This window comes from Oryctolagus cuniculus, chromosome 1 (genome assembly GCF_051225735.1).
Source record: "Oryctolagus cuniculus isolate XC-2025 breed Fujian yellow rabbit chromosome 1, ASM5122573v1, whole genome shotgun sequence".
Classification (NCBI taxonomy): Eukaryota; Metazoa; Chordata; class Mammalia; order Lagomorpha; family Leporidae; genus Oryctolagus; species Oryctolagus cuniculus.
Window position 1 is genome coordinate 140861637 of NC_142867.1, and position 19490 is coordinate 140881126.

The following is a 19490-nucleotide window of genomic DNA, read 5'->3' on the forward strand; positions in this document are numbered from 1 at the left end:
TTTCAATATTTAGTCTTTTTTTCCAACACCCTCCTATGTTTCTCTTGGATTTTAAATTTTTTCATCATTTTCTAAGTTTAACAGCTCCTCTGTCTAGCTTCTATGTCTTTCTGTTAGACCTATAATTTCCATATTTTCATTGCTATTTGGAGTAGAATCATTCCTCTTGGTATATTCTACTTATTAACCTGAACACGTTTTCTCTTGCCCTGACTTGCTTTTGTCCTTTAAAATAGTATTCTCAGCGTTAGGAAGGTCTCTGAATTTCAGAGGAACGGAAGCAAGGACAGGCCTGGGGCGGCCCCAGGTGTGATGGGGTGGCAGAAGGACGTTTCCACGGCACGCGTGCGTTTCTAGGGGTGGAGAAAGCAGCAGCGATGCAGGGGTGGGAGAGGGGCACACACGGGCAGCTTGCCACAAGGGCCGTAGAAACTCCCTGCGTCAACAGTTTCAGTTTCTTTATCCTTAAATGTTATACTGGGGACAAAATAATCTCTCAGGTCCATTTGGAGTTGATAGAGCTTAACTGTTAAGAGCCTGGTCCCACGAGACACACAGAGTGGATGGTGACATCACGTCTCTAAGGCCACTCTGCACAGTTCAGGGGTAAACTCCGCAGTTCTCTGAGACTGGGATTGCCGTGACCTTGTGAGACAGCCCCTGTGCTGAGACAACCACAGCTGGCTTGGGCGCTGTCTTCCAGGAACCGTCCCCATACCTAGCAAACCCCTCTCTCCCTCCCCTCCTGACTGCTGCTCCCAAGGGCTCGTGTTTGTGATCAGATGGCTGCAGACCACAAGGGTCCCTCGGTAAGTGCCTCCCATTTCCACATCTCTGAAAGTCAGGAAGTGTCCTTTACCCGGTGCTGACAGCTGGATGGGGTGCTTTGAGGAAGCGGTGGCCCCGCACAGAAATCGGGTTAATGCCCCTGAGGCCAGCAGTCAGCCTCGCTGAGCTTCTAATGCTCATTGCACTGTGCCTTTCTATACAAACATAAATGTCTTCGTCAGCTGGCCCAAATGTGCTCACATGCCACCCTACAGGACTCCCTCTCTCTCGGAGCATGGAAAACCTTCTCATGGAGATTCTACTGCCGCAGTGAGGACCAAGTGCTGTGCTGCCCGATGTTGAAGTTCCCCCCAAGTTTTCATTTTCTGTCCATTCTTCTTTTCAGTGTTTCTATTTTCATCCCCTGATATCCACCCCATTCTCTCGTTTCCTTTTAGATTTGTATTTTTTTATTTTATAGTTTTTCTGTATAATTATTCTTTTATTATGATCTTACAACAATTTCACCACTGAAATAAAGAAATGGAGCAACATAATTCCTCATGTCAGATTAATACTTTCTCCATGTTGAACTCAGAAACTAGATAAGTATTGTCAGGAAGCTATAGTTACCCGTTCCTCAGGTTTGTCATTTGGGCAGCATGAGTAACAACAAGGAAATAGAGTAAGAAATATTTAATACTTGATTCATTCTGTCCACAACAGTTCCCCAGTTTTGTCTTTTCGTTTTGGGTGTTGTGTTGTTTTGTTTTTACTTTTCATGATCCTAATTTTTTTAAGATCCTACTCTAGTTTTCTTGCAAAATGTTTCAAATTGTGGTCACACTCTGCATTTGACTGATTATTTAATGGTCAGAATCATGTGAAACATTTGGCAAGAATATGACAAAGAGGCTGGTGTGTGCTGTAAAAGGATATTTTCACCAGACAGAAAATCCTAGGTTGCAAGTTCCTTGAGTATATGGGAACCATAAAGTTGCCTGCCAATCTTCCCATGCAAACAAAAAGTAAGTTCTAAATAACCAAATAGTTAATAAAAGTATAATTGAAATCCCCAAAATTTGAGATGTCTTGGGATTTCACAAGCAAAGTTTAAAAGACACAGAAAATGGGTTGTAATCATTAAAAAATTCCTAATGTATAATGAAGCATGAGATTGAAAACAAGAGATTAACTAGGAAAATACCCCCCCAAAATGAGTGATACAGGATAAAATTACTACATGGACCACTTAGAGCAGCTAAAGGTACAATTCACAGAAATTTTTCAAAATGAACAGATGAATCACTTGCAACTCCAATGACTAGCAAAGTGGCTATGATATAATTTAATCAATTATTTCAGTTACTACAAAAATACAAGGTGATTATACTTTCATCCAGTGGTTCACTTGCTATAGCAAGCAACTTCACCATAAGTTTTAAAATTCTTATTGGTCAAAAAATTTGATTTGTTAAAGTAGTCAAGAAAATCAGAAGCACAAACAGTTTAAATAATATTTACTGTAACACTAATGGAATGATGAACATAGTAGAGACATAATCTGAGTTACAGTTGTATATTAAGTTACCATTACTTTGTTGCTGTTAAGGGTTATTTGCTAACATAGCTGGTTCTATGCCACTCTTTGCAGCATTTTATGTATAATAGTGTATCAGTCCCCACACATCCACTGGGGTAGCTATGATTATAGACCTCTTTCTAAAGATAAAGAAAATAAAATTCAAAGTGATTAAGAATACCACTTAAAGTCACACAGTGAGAAACGGACGCAGCCTGGTGAATCAGTAGTTTTAAATAAAGTTGCCTTATGAAAGTTTTCTCTTTGCACTGTGGTTTCTAATGTCACGGGGATCGCTCTCTCCTGTGGGGAATGCAGTATTTCAGAAACCCAGCAGTAGATTTATTTGGACTTAACCCTCTTAGATACTAATTTATCCTCTTGAATTTATGAATTTCACCACATTTGGGACACTTTTAGTCATTTTCCTTGGGAAACATTTTCACTCCTGCCTAGTCTCTTCTCTCTTCTTGAGCTTCCAATCATTCCAACTTCAGCTCTTTTGTTGTCCCAGATCTCTGAGACTCTGTTCCAGTCTAGTTTGTCTCCTTCATCCCAATGAGACAATTTCTACTGAATTTGTCTTCAAGTACTCTGTTTCCTTTGTCATCTCTCCTAGTGAATCCCTTTAATGCAACTTTATTACTATTATTATTTTGTATGCTTCCAAAGTTCATTCCTCTTTTTTCTTTCTTGTATTTTTTTAAAGATTTATTTTATTTATTTGAAAGACAAAGTTACAGAGAGAGGTAGAGACAGAGAGAAAGGTCTTCCATCTGCGGGTTCACTCCCCAGATGGCCACAACGGCCGGAGCTGTATAGATCCGAAGCCAGGAGCCAGGAGCTTCTTCCAGGTCTCCCACATGCGTGCAGGGGCCCAAGGACTTGGGCCATCTTCTACTGTTTTCCCAGGCCATAGCAGAGAGCTGGATTGGAAGAGGAACAGCTGGGACTAGAACCGGTGCCCACATGGGATGCTGGTGCTTCAGGCCAGGGCTTTAAACCGCTGCACCACAGAGCCAGCCCCTCTTTCTTGTATCTTTTCTGTCTTCCAAGAAGTGATATTTTTTCATTTGTTGCAAAAGTGTCTGTAATTGTTTGATGGAGCATTGTTATCATTGCTGCTTTGGATTTTCTGGCAGATAACCCCAAATCTGTGTGTTGGTATCTGAAGACTGTATTTCTTATGGAATTCATAGTCCCTGGTTCAATAACCATCCTAGATGCTTTGAGGAGGCCTTGAGAACATCCATGGGAAATTACAATATGAAAAGCCAATTCATGGATTTCTAAAGTTTTTGAACCGAAATAAGCCTCTTTCAATTCCATTTGTCCACAGATTTTTTGAAGTATCCTCATATTGTGTCATCAACCAGTTACTGTTTGAGGCTTTTATTTTAGCCTACAGTCAACCTGTCTGGGTCCCTCATGGAGATCTGGCTCAGGTCTGGGGCTGTGGGTAACTGCTCCTTGACTTTCAGAATCTTCGAAGTGGGATTCTGGTTTTCCTAACTTGGGTACTTCCAAGAATCCCATCTCAAGCCTGGGTGATGTCCCAGACTAGTATTCATTTCTCAAATATTTGACTGTGTTTTTTCTGGTCAGTTTCATGCATGGACTGCTCCAAAAGCTGCCATGGTTTCACGCCCAGGTGGTGGGATCATTCTGAATTTTCAACCTCACCTCAAATGTTACATACTCAGTGAGGCCTTCCAATCTATTTGTTCAAATTTGTTGCCTCTTGTTATTTTCAACTTCCTCATATAATATTTTCATAATATCTGTCACAACTTATATTTTATTGCACGTTGGCTTACTTGTTACTATCCTAGCTTCCCACTTCTTCCCACGAAAATAGTAATGAGTTGGAGATGGACTTTGCTTTTTACCACTTATTCAGCACATACCACAATGTCTGACACCACATTCTGTTGAATGATTAAATGGGTGGGATCTCTTTCAAACTAAATATACATTTTTTAAAAATTTTTTTTATTTATTTGAAAGGCAGAGTTACAGAGAGGTAGAGGCAGAAGACGAAGAAGAGACATCTTCCATCTACTGGTTCATTCTCCAAATGATCTCAATGGCCAGAGCTGGAATGATCCAAAACCAGGAGCCAGGAGCTTCTTCCAAGTCTCCTAAATGGGTGCAGGGGCCCAAGTACTTGTACTATCTTCAACTACTTTCCCAGGTTCATTAGCAGGGAGCTGGATCAGAACTGGAGCAGCCAGGACTTGAGCTAGTACCCGTATGTTATGCTGGTACTGCAAGTGGCAGCTTTATCCATTACACCACAGTGCTGGCCCCAGCAAATATACATTTTTAAAAAATGTATGTAACATTGGCACTACAGTAACTGCCGTATACATATTAACTTGTTTAGCACAGTTTTTATAATGTTGGCTATATAATTTTTATTTTTTTTCAGAACAGAATAAACTTACATTAAATATTTAAAATCACTGTTGCTGGTTATAGAATAGTCTGCTGTAACTGATATCTCATTCACACAATGAGTAAGTCCTCAGCAAATATTTACTGAGCTTTAAACCTAAGGAATTACTCTAGTTAATTGAAGAAACATATAAGACTCTTTTCTCCAAGCAGCTTGCATTCTAGCTGGAGGAGAGAGAGAATAAACTAGTAACAAACTAATAAGTAGATTAACAAGATAATTCAGTGTATTATTGATTTGAGGAAAGTGGAGTAAGATAGGGAGAATGACTACTTGAGATGGAGATACACTGAAAGATATCAAATCAATCATGTGGAAATCCACAAAGACCCTTTCAGATTAAGTCTCTTTTGCTTGAGAAAGCGAGGGCGTACAGTATTGCCGGAGTGTGGTGAGCAGGAGTCAGGTAGAAAGGGAGGGCGTGAGGACAGAGGAGGTAAGATCAGGCTTTGTTGTGATTGAGGGGTCACTTATTCCCATCGCAATGGGGAGCAACCTGTTGGAGGCATTGGATGTGTGGAGCTGTACTTCATTATTGTTATGAACATGCCACTATCCACATACCTGTTTTATAGTTGTCAGGCATTTCTCAGTTCTGGTCTCTGGCTGTTAAAGAGCAACTCTAGGTGCCAGTCTTGTGATGCACTGGGTTAGGCCACCACTTCTGACACTGGCATCCCTTATAATTTAGAATTGGAGTCCCACCTGCTTCACTTCTGATCCAGCCCCCTGCTAATGTGCTTGGGAAGGCAGCAGAGAATGACCCAAGTGCTTGGACCCCTGCCTCCCATGGACCGTGACGGAAGTCCAGGCTCCTGGCTTATGGCTGGCCCAGCCCTGGCTGCTGTGGTCATTTGAGAATGAACCAGTGAGTGGAATCTCTCTCTCTCTCTCTCTCTGTAACTCTGCCTTTCAAATAAATAAGTAAATCTTTAAAACAAAACAAAACAAAAAAGAATAACTCTACTATAAATGTCCACGAGTTTTGATGGTCATATGTACTCACTTCTTTTCAGTATGTACCTAAGAGTGATTTGCTGAGACACAGGAGAGATGGGGCGGGGGTACCTAGAGTAGGCACTCGCAAAATATTTTCTAAGTACCTACAACAGTTTATGCTCCTTCCAGCAATCTACAGCAGTTCCAGTTGATTCTCATTCTTGCCCAAACGCAGTCTTTCAGACTTTTAAATTTTACTCAATCTATGGGGCTGGCGCTGTGGTGCAGCGGGTTAACGCCCTGGCCTGAACCGCTGGCATCCCATATGGGCACCAGTTCTAGTCCTGGCTGCTCCTCTTCCCATCCAGCTCTCTGCTGTGGCCTGGTAAAGCAGTGGAAGATGGCCCAAGTCCTTGGGCCCCTGAACCCATGTGGGAGACCCGAAAGAAGCTCCTGGCTCCTGGCTTCAGATGGACGCATCTACAGCCATTGCAGCCATCTGGAGAGTGAACCAGCGGATGGAAGACCTCTCTCTGTGTGTCTCTACCTCTCTCTGTAACTCTGTCTTTCAAATAAATAAAATAAATCTTAAAAAAAAAAGTTGTTGATGCTGATACAAGTACAGCCATGTCTGCAGCTTTGCTCATTTGTAAGGTGAAAGTGAAATCCAGTAAACAGGATTAGCCCAGGTCTCCCCATTGCAGCTAGATCTTTAATTCGATGACACAGGAACACCGGAAATGGCACTGCCCTGATTTTTCACAGGCATTTCATACACCAGTTGTCCAATAGACACAAATATGTACAGTTCTTTGTACAGCAGTTATAAATCAGTAAACATTTTTAAAGATACATTTTTGAAGTACAGTTTATTATTTTATTAGCCACTGTGTGGGCTTTCCCATCCAAAGCAAGGTGACCAGCTACCCTGTCAGACACTTCAGGAGTTGTCTCATTTCTGGCTAGAAAATCAGAACATATTTTGCTTTCAAAAAGCCCATAATATGTACATTTAAAATATTCAGGAATGAGTGTTCAGCATGGTAGCTAAGACACCTGCATCCCAATCAAAGTGCCTGGGTTTGAGTTCTGACTCCACTCCTGATGACCACTTCCTCTAATGCACACCCTGCTGGGCTGCAGTGATGGATCAAATACCTGGGTCCCTGCCACTCACATGGGAGACCTGGACTGACATCCTGGCGTCTGGACTCTGTCATGGACACTTCGGGGTGGAAGTGGATAAACGATTTCTTTCTGTTCGTCAGTCTCTGTCGCCATGCCTTTCAAATAAATAATATAAAAATTTAAATAATTACTTTTTAAAATTTTAATTCAGTTTCTTTTTGTTAATCTCTGAATGAGTGATGTCAAACAATGATGTTACCTTTTGAGTATTAATTTGCTTATTGATTCTTCCTACATGTTTTTGACAGATATAGCTATTGCAGCTACATTCTACAGACTTCTACTAGTCTGTTGCTTGTCTTTTCATTTTCTTCATAGTACCTTTATTTAAAAAAAAAAGATTTATTTACTTATTTGAAAGGCAGAGTTACATAGAGAGAAGGAGAGGGAGAGAGAGAGACTCTTCCATCTATGGTTCACTTCCCAAATGGCTGCAATGGCTGTTTTAGGCTAGGCCAAAAGAGCCAGGAGCTTCTTCCAGATCTCTCATGTGGGTGTAGGGACCCAAGCACTTGGATCATTTTCCTCTGCTTTCCCAGGCACATTAGCAGGGAGGTGGATCAGAAGTGGAGCAGCCAGGACAGGAACCTGCACCCAGTTGGGATATTGTCACATGTGATGGCTTAGCCCACTTAGCCACAACAAGGCCCCTTCATGGTACCATTAAATGAAGACCAGATTTTAAAATTTTATGTTTAGGTATCTAATCAATATTTTTTAAAAGAAAATATTTATTTTTTATTTATTTGAAAGTCAGAGTTACACAGTGAGAGGAGAAGCAGAGAGAGAGAGAGAGAGAGAGAGAGGTCTTTCATCACTGGTTCACTCCCCAGTTAGCCACAACGGCCAGAGCTGCACCAATCCAAAGCAAGAAGCCAGGAGCGCCTTCTGGGACTCATGTGGGTGCAGGGGCGCAAGGACTCGGGAAATCTTCTACTGTTTTCCCAGGCCACAGCAGAGAGCTGGATGGGAAGTTGGACAGCCAGGACTAGAACCGGCGCCCATATGGGATGCCGGCGCTAAAGGCCAGGGCGTTAACCCGCTGGGACACAGCGCAGGCCCCTCTAATCAATCTTTAATTTTAAGTGTGGCATGAGGTAATGGTTGAAGAGTATTTCTATATGTTTATTAGGTTTTCCTCAATAAATGTGTTGATAAGAATTTTATTTCCTGGCCGGCACCACGGCTCAATAGGCTAATCCTCCACCTAGCGGCGCCGGCACACGGGGTTCTAGTCCCGGTCAGGGCGCTGGATTCTGTCCCGGTTGCCCCTCTTCCAGGCCAGCTCTCTGCTGTGGCCCGGGAAGGCAGTGGAGGATGGCCCAAGTGCTTGGGCCCTGCACCCCGTGGGAGACCAGGAGAAGTACCTGGCTCCTGGCTTCGGATCAGTGCGGGGTACCGGCCACAGCGCGCCAGCCGCGGAGGCCATTGGAGGATGAACCAATGGCAAAAGGAAGACCTTTCTCTCTGTCTCTTGTGGGGAGCAACTGGGAGCAACTCGGACTAGACTAAGTTACTGGAATTAAGACTTATTCTATGCATCTGCTCTCCCACAATATGGCGCTGGGAGAGGAGGAAACAGCTTCTACACAGCTGCCTCCAGTTCAACCAATAAACAGCAGGACCTGCTCCTGATTGGAGGAGAGCAGCGTACTTGGCGTGTGGGTAGCAGAGTTGGGATTGGTGGAAGAGGACTATAAAGGAGGAGAGAGACAACATGCACCAGGAACATCTATCTGAAGGAACACCTGTGCAGCCCCCGAGAGAGCCGGCCGGCGGTGTGCCGCTCCCCCGCGGAAGTGGGGAAAGTGGCAGGGGGAACCGCCCTTCCACGGAGGTGGAAGGGTCGGTAGCCAACCTGGGAAGAACCAGCAGCAAACCCGGGAAGGGCCAAGCAGACAAAAGAACAACACAGGGTCCTGTGTCGTTCCTCCACGAAGACGGGGAGCGACAGTCTCTCTCTCACTATCCACTCTGCCTGTCAAAAAAAAAAAAAAAGAAGAAGAAGAAGAAGAAGAAGAAGAAGAAGAAGAAGAAGAAGAAGAAGAATTATTTTATTTCCCCCATTAAACTGCCTTACTGCTTTTGAGAAAAATCAGCCACCTATGTGCACGTGAGTCTATTGCTGCAGACTCTGTGCTGTTCCAGCTTCCCTGGCTTTGCATATATGCAGAGGGCTCTCGCATTCCTGAGGGTACTGAAGCCATCCTAGGTTTTGAATTGTTACAGGGATGTTAGAACTAGTATTTCAGTTTCTACCAAATTGCGTACTGGAGATTGGATTGGATTGGATTGGATTGAGAAGTATAGATCTACTTGTTGAAAGCTGACATTTTGATAGCACGCAGTACCCTGATCTTTGAACAACTGAGTAGCTCTCTGCTCATTTTGTCTATTTATTTCTAATTAATCTGAGAAGTGTTTTGCAGTTTTAAATGTATAGCTTTTGAATACTGTTATATTTATTCCTAAGTGTTTTTTCTTTTTGATGGTATTGTAAACAAAATACTTTTATTTTGTTTTCAAATACAAGTCACCCTGTTATAGAGAATAATTGATTTTATATGTGGAACTTTAGTACTATGAACATGTTTAATTCATTAACTGATTCAGGTAAGTTTTTGTAGGTTTCTTAGCCTTTTTCATGGACACATGCACGCTATCTGCAAATGAAAACAGTCTTACTTGTTACTTTCCAAACTGTACAAATTACTTCATCTTTTCACAGGAATACTTATAGAGCCAATATGTATATGTGTAATGTTTTGTTTAAATCGTCAAAAAATGTAACATTTTATTTCTCATTTTTGGTTGCTTTATTTATTTGAAAGGCAAAATTATAGAGAGAGACAGAGAGAATCTTCCATCTGCTGGTTCATTCTCCAACTGGCCACAACAGCTAGAGCTAGGCCAACCCAAAGCCAAGAACTTCTTTCAGGTCTCCGACGCGGGTGCAGGGACTCAAGCACTTGGGGCATCCTCCACTGTCTTCCCAGGCTTTAGCAGAGAGTTGGATTGGAAGAGGAGCTGCTTGTACATGAACCGATGCCCATATGGGATTCCATCGCCATAGGCAGAGGCTTAGCCTACTCTACCACAGCACCGGCCCCAACACAATCTTATATCAACATTTTTCTGATTTTATGTCTACTCAGAAACATAGGAGGGTACTTCAAAAAGTTTTTGGAAAATGTGCATTATCTTTTAGTTTTATTTTCCCACAAATTTGTTGAAATACCCTTGTATGTTTTCACCTTATCTTGATTCAAAAGAATCTCACATATTGTAACTTATTATTCTGGAATAAAAGGAACCGTCTGAATATGTAGGAATAGTATGAGCTGTAATATCTCTTGGTCCCCTGGGGTTTATAGTCTAGGCCCACCACCATGCTTACAGACAATAGTACCAGAGCACAGTTTACAACAATTACCATAATTACTTCTATCCCTATAGGAGTAAAGGTATTTAGTTGATTGGCAACTTTGCATGGCAGTATTATTAAATGATATTTAGCTATTTAATGAGCCATAGGCTTTACCTTCCTATTTACTGTTGGAAGCCTAACAGGAATTGTTCCAGCCAATTCATCATTAGACATTGTTCATTATACTTATCATGTTGTAGCACATTTCTACTATGTTCTATTTATAGGAGGACTTACACAATGATTCCCACTCTTTTGGGGATAGCACCCCAACCTGAGCTGAAATCCATTTTACATTTATATTTGTGGATGTCAACCTCACTGCCTTCCCACATTTCATTGCACCGTCAGTCATGCCCAGATGATAGCCTCATTACCCTGATACCTATGCAACTTGAATGACTGTCTCATCGGTGGGTTCACTTATTTCACTAAAAGCCAGTTTAGTAACAATCTTCATGATGTGAGAAGGCTTTGCTTCAATATGAGAAGTCTCAGTAATAGAGCTTGTAAGTGTGTGGCTCTCATCATAGCCTTATCTCCACTGTACTTGAACTAGTTCCACTAGAAGATTTTGAAAGCTGACTGTGTTACATTATGTCGATGTTATAATGTCATTGTGAAGCTAAGCAGCATTACTTTTCAAAGACTGAGAGTGTCAACCCTTCCACAATGAAATACCACAGTTAAAGACATCAACATGATTCATTACTATCATCTCAATAATCTTAGCATGGTTTATCTTATTGTAATTAAAACCCTCAAGATACACCTGTTCAGTGCAGCACTGTGGCATAGTGGGTAAAACCACTGCCTGCAGTCCCATATGGACATCGGTTCAAGTCCTGGCTGCTCCACTTCCAATCCAGCTCTCTGCTATGTCCTGGGAAAGCAGTGAAAAATGGCTCAAGTCCTTGGGAGACCCGCAAGAAGCTTCTGGCTCCTGGCTTTGGATCGGTCCAGCTCCGGCCATTGCAGCCATTTGAGAGTGAACAGGCATATGAAAGACCTCCCTCTCTATCTCTGTCTCTGCCTCTCTAATAAATAAATAAATCTTAAAAAGAATACACCTGTTTCTTAAAGCCTTCACCAAAGAATGTTGGAACATGTAAATATGAGACCCTTTGAGGGGAAAAAAGAACGAAAGTTTCTTCACTTCTTTCATTATCCATATAATAGTACCTATTGCTATTCTAATTATCTCATTCTCAAATATTACCCATCCTGCCCCCAAGTGCCCGATTAGTCTCTGTTCAACAGTGACTACTGCAACTAGTACTCATAATGTTGATTAACTTGATCTTTAATACCAATTTATCTCTCTTTTTTTTTTATTTGACAGGTAGAGTTATAGACAGTGAGAGAGAGAGAGACAGAGAGAAAGGTCTTCCTTCCATTGGTTCACTCCCCAAACGGCCGCCATGGCCGGAGCTGTGCCAATCCAAAGCCAGGAGCCAGGTGCCTCCTCCCAGTCTCCCATGCGGGTGCAGGGGCCCAAGCACTTGGGCCATCCTCCACTGCCCTCCTGGGCCACGGCAGAGAGCTGGACTGGAAGAGGAGCAACCAGGACTAGAACCCGGTTCCCATATGGGATGTCTGTGCCACAGGCAGAGGATTAACCAAGTGAACCACGGCGCCAGCTCCACCAGTTTATCTCTTGGCTCAACTAATGTACTGGGAACTATTCACCAGAAACAGGTGAAAGTTTTGAAGAAAACCCAATAACACAATAAAAATAATACTTAACACAGTACAGTGTATGTTATAATTATTTCATGGAATTTAACCAAGGCTAATGACATGAAAAGTAATTGCTTGATTCAACTGTAAGAACCCTGATGACCAACATTTGGAAAACCTATCCCTCATTATGATAATTAACCACTCATTCATTGTCTTACCAGCCCCATCAGATATTTCAGCATGATGAGATTTTGGCCTCCTTTTAGTATTGAGTATTCTAGATCATCACAGGCTAACATTGGCCATGCACTGTACACCAGATACAATAACCACATTCTCCTCCCACCCATATCTGCCAAGGAGTAAATGGCAGCTGAATCCGCCCCTGTTGCTGTGCCAATGGAACACTCACACTGTTCATCTGCTTATTTTAACACGTGAACCAAGGGACCACAGCCCACCTAGCTTTCTAGAAACCTGGAACATTGGGATTATCCTGTTATTTGCAGCCGTGGCCACAGCATTCACGGGCTGTGTATTTCGTTAAGGGCAAATATCTTTCTGAGATTCAATAGTAATTACAAATCTATTATCAACTACTCCATACATCGTTACCGATTTAGTAAGGAGACTTTTCAATTGCCAAATCTATCCTTACAAAATTCTATTCACTTTGTGTTAGCATGTGTTATTTCATCCCAAGACATTATTCACTTTCTGTTTTTTTATGAAACAGGAGCAAACAGCCATCAGGAATCTCCTCCAATGCAGGTAAAATTCTGTCTCACAACCTTAGTTGTCTTTAGACATTCCAGGTTCTCTTTCTTACCACCACTCCTATGAACCTTAGTTCTTAGTTCTATTCTCTCCTGGCCTTTTAGGAGACCCAACAGCTAAACTGCAGTGAAGGGTGGGCACTGTGGCATAGTGGGTTAAGCCGCCACCTGCAGTGCCGGCATCCCATAAGGGCGCTGGTTCGAGTCCTGGCTGCTCCTCCTCTGATGCGGCTCCCTGTATGGCCTGGGAAAGTCACAGTTGGCAGCTGTTCCCACTATGCCATAGCACCAGCCCCAAAAGTTACTATTCTCAAGGAAATGTATGAAATTGCCTTTCCCCCAATTTCACCAACAGAAATGGACTACCAAACATGTTTATTTTTATTTATTTATTAAAGATGAGTTTATTTATTTGAAAACGCAGAGTTACAGAGAGGGAGAGACAGAGAAAGAAATCTGTCTGCTAGTTCACCCCCGTAATGGTCACAACAGCCAGAGCTGGGCCAGGCCAAAGCCAGGAGCCAGGAGCTGCTTCTGAGTCTCCCACATGGGTGGCAGGGTCGCAAGCACTCTGGCTGTCCTCCACTGCTTTCCTAGGCCATTAGCAAGGAGCTGAGTCAGAGGTAGAGCAGCCAGGACACAAACCAGCACCCATATGGGATGCTGGCATCGCAGGTGGCAGTTTAACCTGCTGCTTTACAGCACCAGCCCCTATTTTTATTTATTTTACTTGAGTAGGGGGTAGAGGGGAGAGAGAGAGAGAGAGAACAGAGAGCCCTCATCCACTAAATCACTTGCCAAATACCTACAGTGACTAGGGCTGGGCCAGGCCAAAGTGAGGGTCAGGAATTCTTTCTGGATCTCCCACAGGAGTGGCAGACTCAGCTACTTGAGCCATCACCTGCTGCCTCCCAGGGTGCACATCAGTGGAAGCTGGAATCAGGAGCAGAACCAGGACCTAAACCCAGGCGTTCTACTATGCAATGGAGGCATCCCATGTGGCATCTTTACTAAATGAAGCACCCACCACAGGATGACCAAATTATTTGCTTTAGTCCTTCTGATAGTCAAATGTGGCATGATTTTGATCTGAATTTCCCTTACTATGAATAAGGATGAATGTTTTTTCTTTACATAAGTTATTTCTTTTTCTTTTTCCATGAACTGTAACCTCATATCTTTTGCACATCTTTTTTTACTGTGTTTTTTATTTTACATCTTGATAATTTTTAAATTATCCTTTTGTCACTGATCTGAGTTTTATAAATTTTCCATTTGTGTTTTGTCATTTATCGTTTGAGTTTTTCTATGTAGAAACAAATTCAGTAAACCAATCTTTCTTTGCAGAAAATAGAAAAAAAAAGTATGATTAGAAAATTCCTATTTTGTCACTCTAATGAATGAATACATCTTGGTAATACACATTCAAGGGCTGATGAGAAACTTCTTAAGGGATGACACAGACTGACCTTTGAATCCAATAATCAACTTTACTCTCATTAGCAGACAATTATATCGCTTCTGTTTTGATGTACAGTAGAATACTGGAAATATTCTTGACAAAAAATGAGATACAGTCAAGTCTGTAGACTGAATTAAAAGCTCATAGAAAATATTGAGAATAAAGCAGCAAGTGAAATGAAGCCATGAGGACACAATCTGACTACGTGAAATTCTACATGTCAGGAATAGTGATGTGACGTCCTTGGCACATAAGTGTTATAACAAAAAATGTAGGAGGGGGTTCCAGCCAAGACAGGAGAACAGGTATTAGACTTATTATTCCAAAAACAATAAATAGATGAAGAACTCACACACAAGAATGAAGCAACTGTCTCCAGGCTTTGGAAAACAGATGGCCCAAGGCGGGGATCCTTAGGAGAAGAGACATTGGTGAACTTGACATTCAGCCCATCTCACTGTCTGGGAACTGTTTCCAAACCTTAGCACCAAGAATAGAGTCCAGACGTAGAGCAGAAATCTTGCTGGGTAAAGGAAACACCATCAGATGTGGGTTGGGTTTTATGAGGCAAGTCACAAGAGAAAAAGGAGTAGGACAGAGATGGAGTCCAGGGAACTGCATACCGGTCACGTGGAGACTGCGGTGGTATCCTGAGCTGGACGCTGCACGTTGACCAGTGCTCTGGGCATGACACTAAGGAGCCTAACAGAACAGATATGTGGTGGGAGCTGGGGGTGGGCCGAGTTGTGAGCCCAGTGGAGAACTGGAGATTGCACTGTGCCCACAGAGTTAAGAGTTTGAGCAGAGCAGCCAGAACAGAGATTGTGCATAGCTTCTTTCCCTAACACTATAGTTCTCATCTTTATTAGGCTTATTCTTGTGCGTGGGGTGAGAAACTAATTTTTCCAACGACAGTGTAGTGTCCCCCTACAACTAATTTCGTGTCAGTAAAGACAGAAGAAGCAATACACCTTTACTGTCCCACCTCAGGGACAGTTCACTCAATGTCACAATGTGGTTCACAGGAATCTTTTTTTTAAAGGGGCGGGGAGAGGGCAGCACTGTGGTGTACCTAGGGAAGCTGCTGCCTGCAGTGTCCGCATCGCCGGGAGCTCCACTCCAATCCAGCTCTCTGCTATGGCCTGGGGAAGCAGTAGAAGATGGCTCAAGTGCTTTGATCCCTGCACCCTTGTGGGAGACCCAGAAGAAGCTCCTGGCTCCTGGTTTCCAACTGGACCAGTGGGCCGGCTGTTGCAGCCTTTCGGGGAGTGAACCAACAGATGGAAGACCTCTCTCTCTCTCTCTCTCTTTCTCTCTCTCTCTCTTTCTCCCCCCCCCCCCCCAGTCTTTGCCTCTGTAACTCTTTCAAATAAATAAAATAAATCTTTAAAAATATTTATTTTATTTAATCAACAGGCAGACTGACAAAGAAAGACAAAGAGATCTTCTATCCACTGGTTCAGTATCCAAATGGCCACAACAGGTTTGGGTCAGGATGAAACCAAGAGCCAGGAACTCCATCTGGGTCTCCCACATGGGTGCCAAAGGCCCAAGCACTTGGGCCATCTTTCCCAGGTGCATCAGCAGGCAGCTGGATTGGAAGCAGCACAGCTGGGACTTGAACGAGTGCTCAGATTTGGGATGCCAGCCTCAGTGGCTTAACCATCTACACCACAACACCAGCCCCTCAAAGAGATCTTGGTTGCCATTCCCTCTATATCACACTGGCCCTTTACATTAGATTCTGACTGTACCTCATGTGCAAAATGGAGCAACTATGCTAGACATTGGTGAGACATTTGCAAATCAGAGGATAGGAAATACAGCTGACAAAAATTCAGGGACCATCTACCTCTGAAATGTCTAGGGATCCAGCGGGTGACCTAGCCCTTCTAAGGTATAGGATAGGTTGTTGCATCCAGCTCCTTGTACAACAACAACAACAAAAAAAGAGGGACAGCACCTTCTGGACTTCTTTGGACTTTGGAGATAGTATGTTCCTCATTTACGCATGCTACTCCAGCCCATTTACCAAGGTCCCATAAAGTTGCCAGTTTTGAGTCGAGCCCAAAACAAGAAAATGTCTTGCAACAGGTCCAGACTGTTCACCAACAGGTCCAGACTGCTCAGCCCCTGCAGGTGTATGACCCAGTAGATCCAACATTGCTTGAGGTTGCACAGCCAGATCGGGATGCTGTTGGGGACTTTCAGCAGGCCCACGAGGGTGAACTATACAGCAGGCCCTGGGGAGTTTTAAACAAAGTCATGCATGCAGAGTGCTACTCTCCTGTTGAGAAGCGGCTCTTCATTTGCTGCCGGGTCTTAGTGAGCCATCCAGTTACCATGCAACCTAAGCTGCCCATCGTGAACTGGGTGTTGTCTGACCCGCCAAGCCCAAAATTCGGCATGCACTGAACCACTGCATAACCAAATGGAAGTGCTCTATATGAGACCCATGCTGGCCCTGAAGGCACAAGTAACTTGCATGAGGAAGTAGCCTAAATGCTCCACTCCTGCCACCTTACTTTCTCCCAGCGCACAGCTGTGAACTCATAGGAAATTCCCCGTGATCAGTTGACTAAGGAAGACAACACTTGGGCCTGGTGTGCAGATGGCTCTATTGGCACTACAGCCCCGTTAGGGGAAATCCTGGCAGACAGAGGCTAAGGGAGATACTCCCAGTCAGTTGAGCTTCAAGCAGTGCAACACTTCCTACATCTCCCTTGAGAGGTATAAATGGTGAGACGTGCAGTTGTATGCTAATGTGTGTGCTGCAGTTGGGTGCTGAGGGACTTGGAAGGAATACGTAACGGGGACAAGATCTGGAGGGGCCGGCACTGTGGCACTATGAATTGAGCCACTTTCTGCAGTGTTGGCATCACATATAGGCACCAGTTGGAGTCCCGGCTGTTCCACTTCCCATCCAGCTCCCTGCCAATGAGCCTGGGAAAGTAGTAAAAGATGGCCCAAGTGCTTGGTCCCCTACACCCATGTAAGAGACCCAGAAGAAGCCCCTGAACCCTGGCTTCAGATCAGCCCAGCTCCAGCCGTTGTAGCCATTTAGGGGGTAAACAAGTAGATGGAAGACCTCTCTCTCTCTCTCTCTCTCTGCCTCTCCTTCTCTCTGTGTGTAACTCTTCCTTTCAAATAAATAAGTAAATATTAAAAAAAAAGATAGGTGGACTAAACGTGTGAAGATATTTGTATCCCCTGTTAATGCTTACCCAAGAATGACCTCAACCAGAGGACTGTAATACTCAAATGGATCAGATGGTCCACTCTGACCCTCCTTCCCCAGCCCAATAGATTCATAAACAAATTCATAAACATTGCCCAGTAGATCAATAAACAAGTGTGCCTGCTAACAAGGAAAGAGGTTATGTATGCATGGGCCACAGCAATGTGGAATTCTCTTCAGCGAGCCAGACTTGGCTGCAGCCTGTGCTGAACCAGGCTGCCAGCAGCTGAACCCAACACTAAGTCCCCGGTATGGGGTGATTCCCTGAGTGAGCTGTCATCCAGCTGGGTTACTAGGTTATGTTAGGAAACTTCCGTCAAGGAATAAAGGCTGGGGCTGGCACTGTGGGGCAGCAGGTTAATGCCCTGGCCTGAAGTGCCGGCATTCCATATGGGTGCTGGTTCTAGTTCCTGCTGCTCCTCTTCCAATCCAGCTCCTTGCTGTGGCCTGGGAAAGCAGTGGAAGATGGCCCAAGTCCTTGGGCCCCTGCACCTGCATGGCAAGACCCGGAGGAAATTCCTGGCTCCTGGCTTCAGATTGACAGCCAACTGGGGAGTGGACCAGTGGACGGAAGACTTCTCCCTCTCTCTCTCTCTCTCTCTCTCTGCCTCTCCTTCTTTCTCTGTATAACTCTGACTTTCAAATAAATAAAATAAATCTTTTAAAAAAAAAAAGTACCTACCATACAGCATTCCTTCTGAGCAAAGAACTTGAGAACTTGGAAATGGACATATGCTTACTATGTTCCCCACCATCCTGAAGCAAACTGACTTTATAGAATGGCTGGACAACTTTTGCAGACTCAGTAACAACACTAGCTAGTTAGTAATACCTCACAGGGCTGAGGCAGGGTTTTCCAGAAGGCTGTGCATGCTCTGAGCTAGCACCCAACACGTGGTGATGTTGCTTTCATAACCAGGATATGCAGATCCTAGAAGCAAGGGATGAGAGTGGAATGACACCCTCAATAGTACCCATAGTGATCCAACAAGCAATGTTTTTGTCCCTGCAACTTTATACTCTGTGGTTGTATACTAATCTATGTGCTACATAAATTACATATATTAATTTATGGTCTACAGATCATAGCAATGAACCTGTTGAACTGAAAGTTAAAACTGACCATTTGGCCGGCGCCGCGGCTCACTAGGCTAATCCTCTGCTTGCGGCACCGGCACACCGGGTTCTAGTCCCAGTCGGGGCACCGGATTCTGTCCCGGTTGCCCCCCTTCCAGGCCAGCTCTCTGCTATGGCTCGGGAGTGCAGTGGAGGATGGCCCAAGTGCTTGGGCCCTGCACCCCATGGGAGACCAGGAGAAGCACCTGGCTCCTGGCTTCGGATCAGCACGGTGCGCCGGCCCCGGCGTGCCAGCCGGAGTGGCCATTGGAGGGTGAACCAACGGCAAAGGAAGACCTTTCTCTCTGTCTCTCTCTCTCACTGTCCACTCTGCCTGTCAAAAAAAAAAAAAAAAAACTGACCCTTTGGGTTCCTCATGTCTCTGAATCAACCAAGATGGGAGTTGTGCTGGTTGGGATGACTGACCCTGATGACCAACGGGAAGCTTGGCTGCTACTCCACAGCAGTGGTAGAAAGATCAGGGAAAACAGGACCTCCCACAGGGCATTGCTTAGTATTTGTATGTGCTGGGAATAAAGTCAGTGGCAAACTACAACATAAGCAGGACGTCTAATGGCCCAGACCCTTCAGGAAGGAAAGCTTGAGTCATTCTACCTGGTAACCAGCTGGTACCACTGCAGGCAAAGGGAACACAGAATGGGACAGTGGAGGAAGGCAGGTACAGGGGCTGGTGCTGTGACATAGCGGGTAAAACCCTGCCTGCAGCGCCGGCATCCCGTATGGGCACTGGTTTGAGTTCCGGCTGCTCCACTTCTGATCCAGCTCTCTGCTATGGACTGGGAAAGCAGAAGATGGCCCAAGTCTTTGGGCCCCTGCACTCATGAGGGAGACC

General features: G+C 44.0%; 1 long non-coding RNA gene across 1 annotated transcript; it reads left to right on the plus strand.

Moving 5' to 3' along the window:
- The first annotated feature begins 339 nt into the window (after positions 1–339).
- Positions 340–1325, plus strand: LOC138843899 (uncharacterized). Its single transcript, XR_011379065.2, has 2 exons — positions 340–809; positions 1044–1325. It is a non-coding gene; the product is annotated as an uncharacterized LOC138843899 (long non-coding RNA).
- The last annotated feature ends 18165 nt before the right edge of the window (positions 1326–19490 follow it).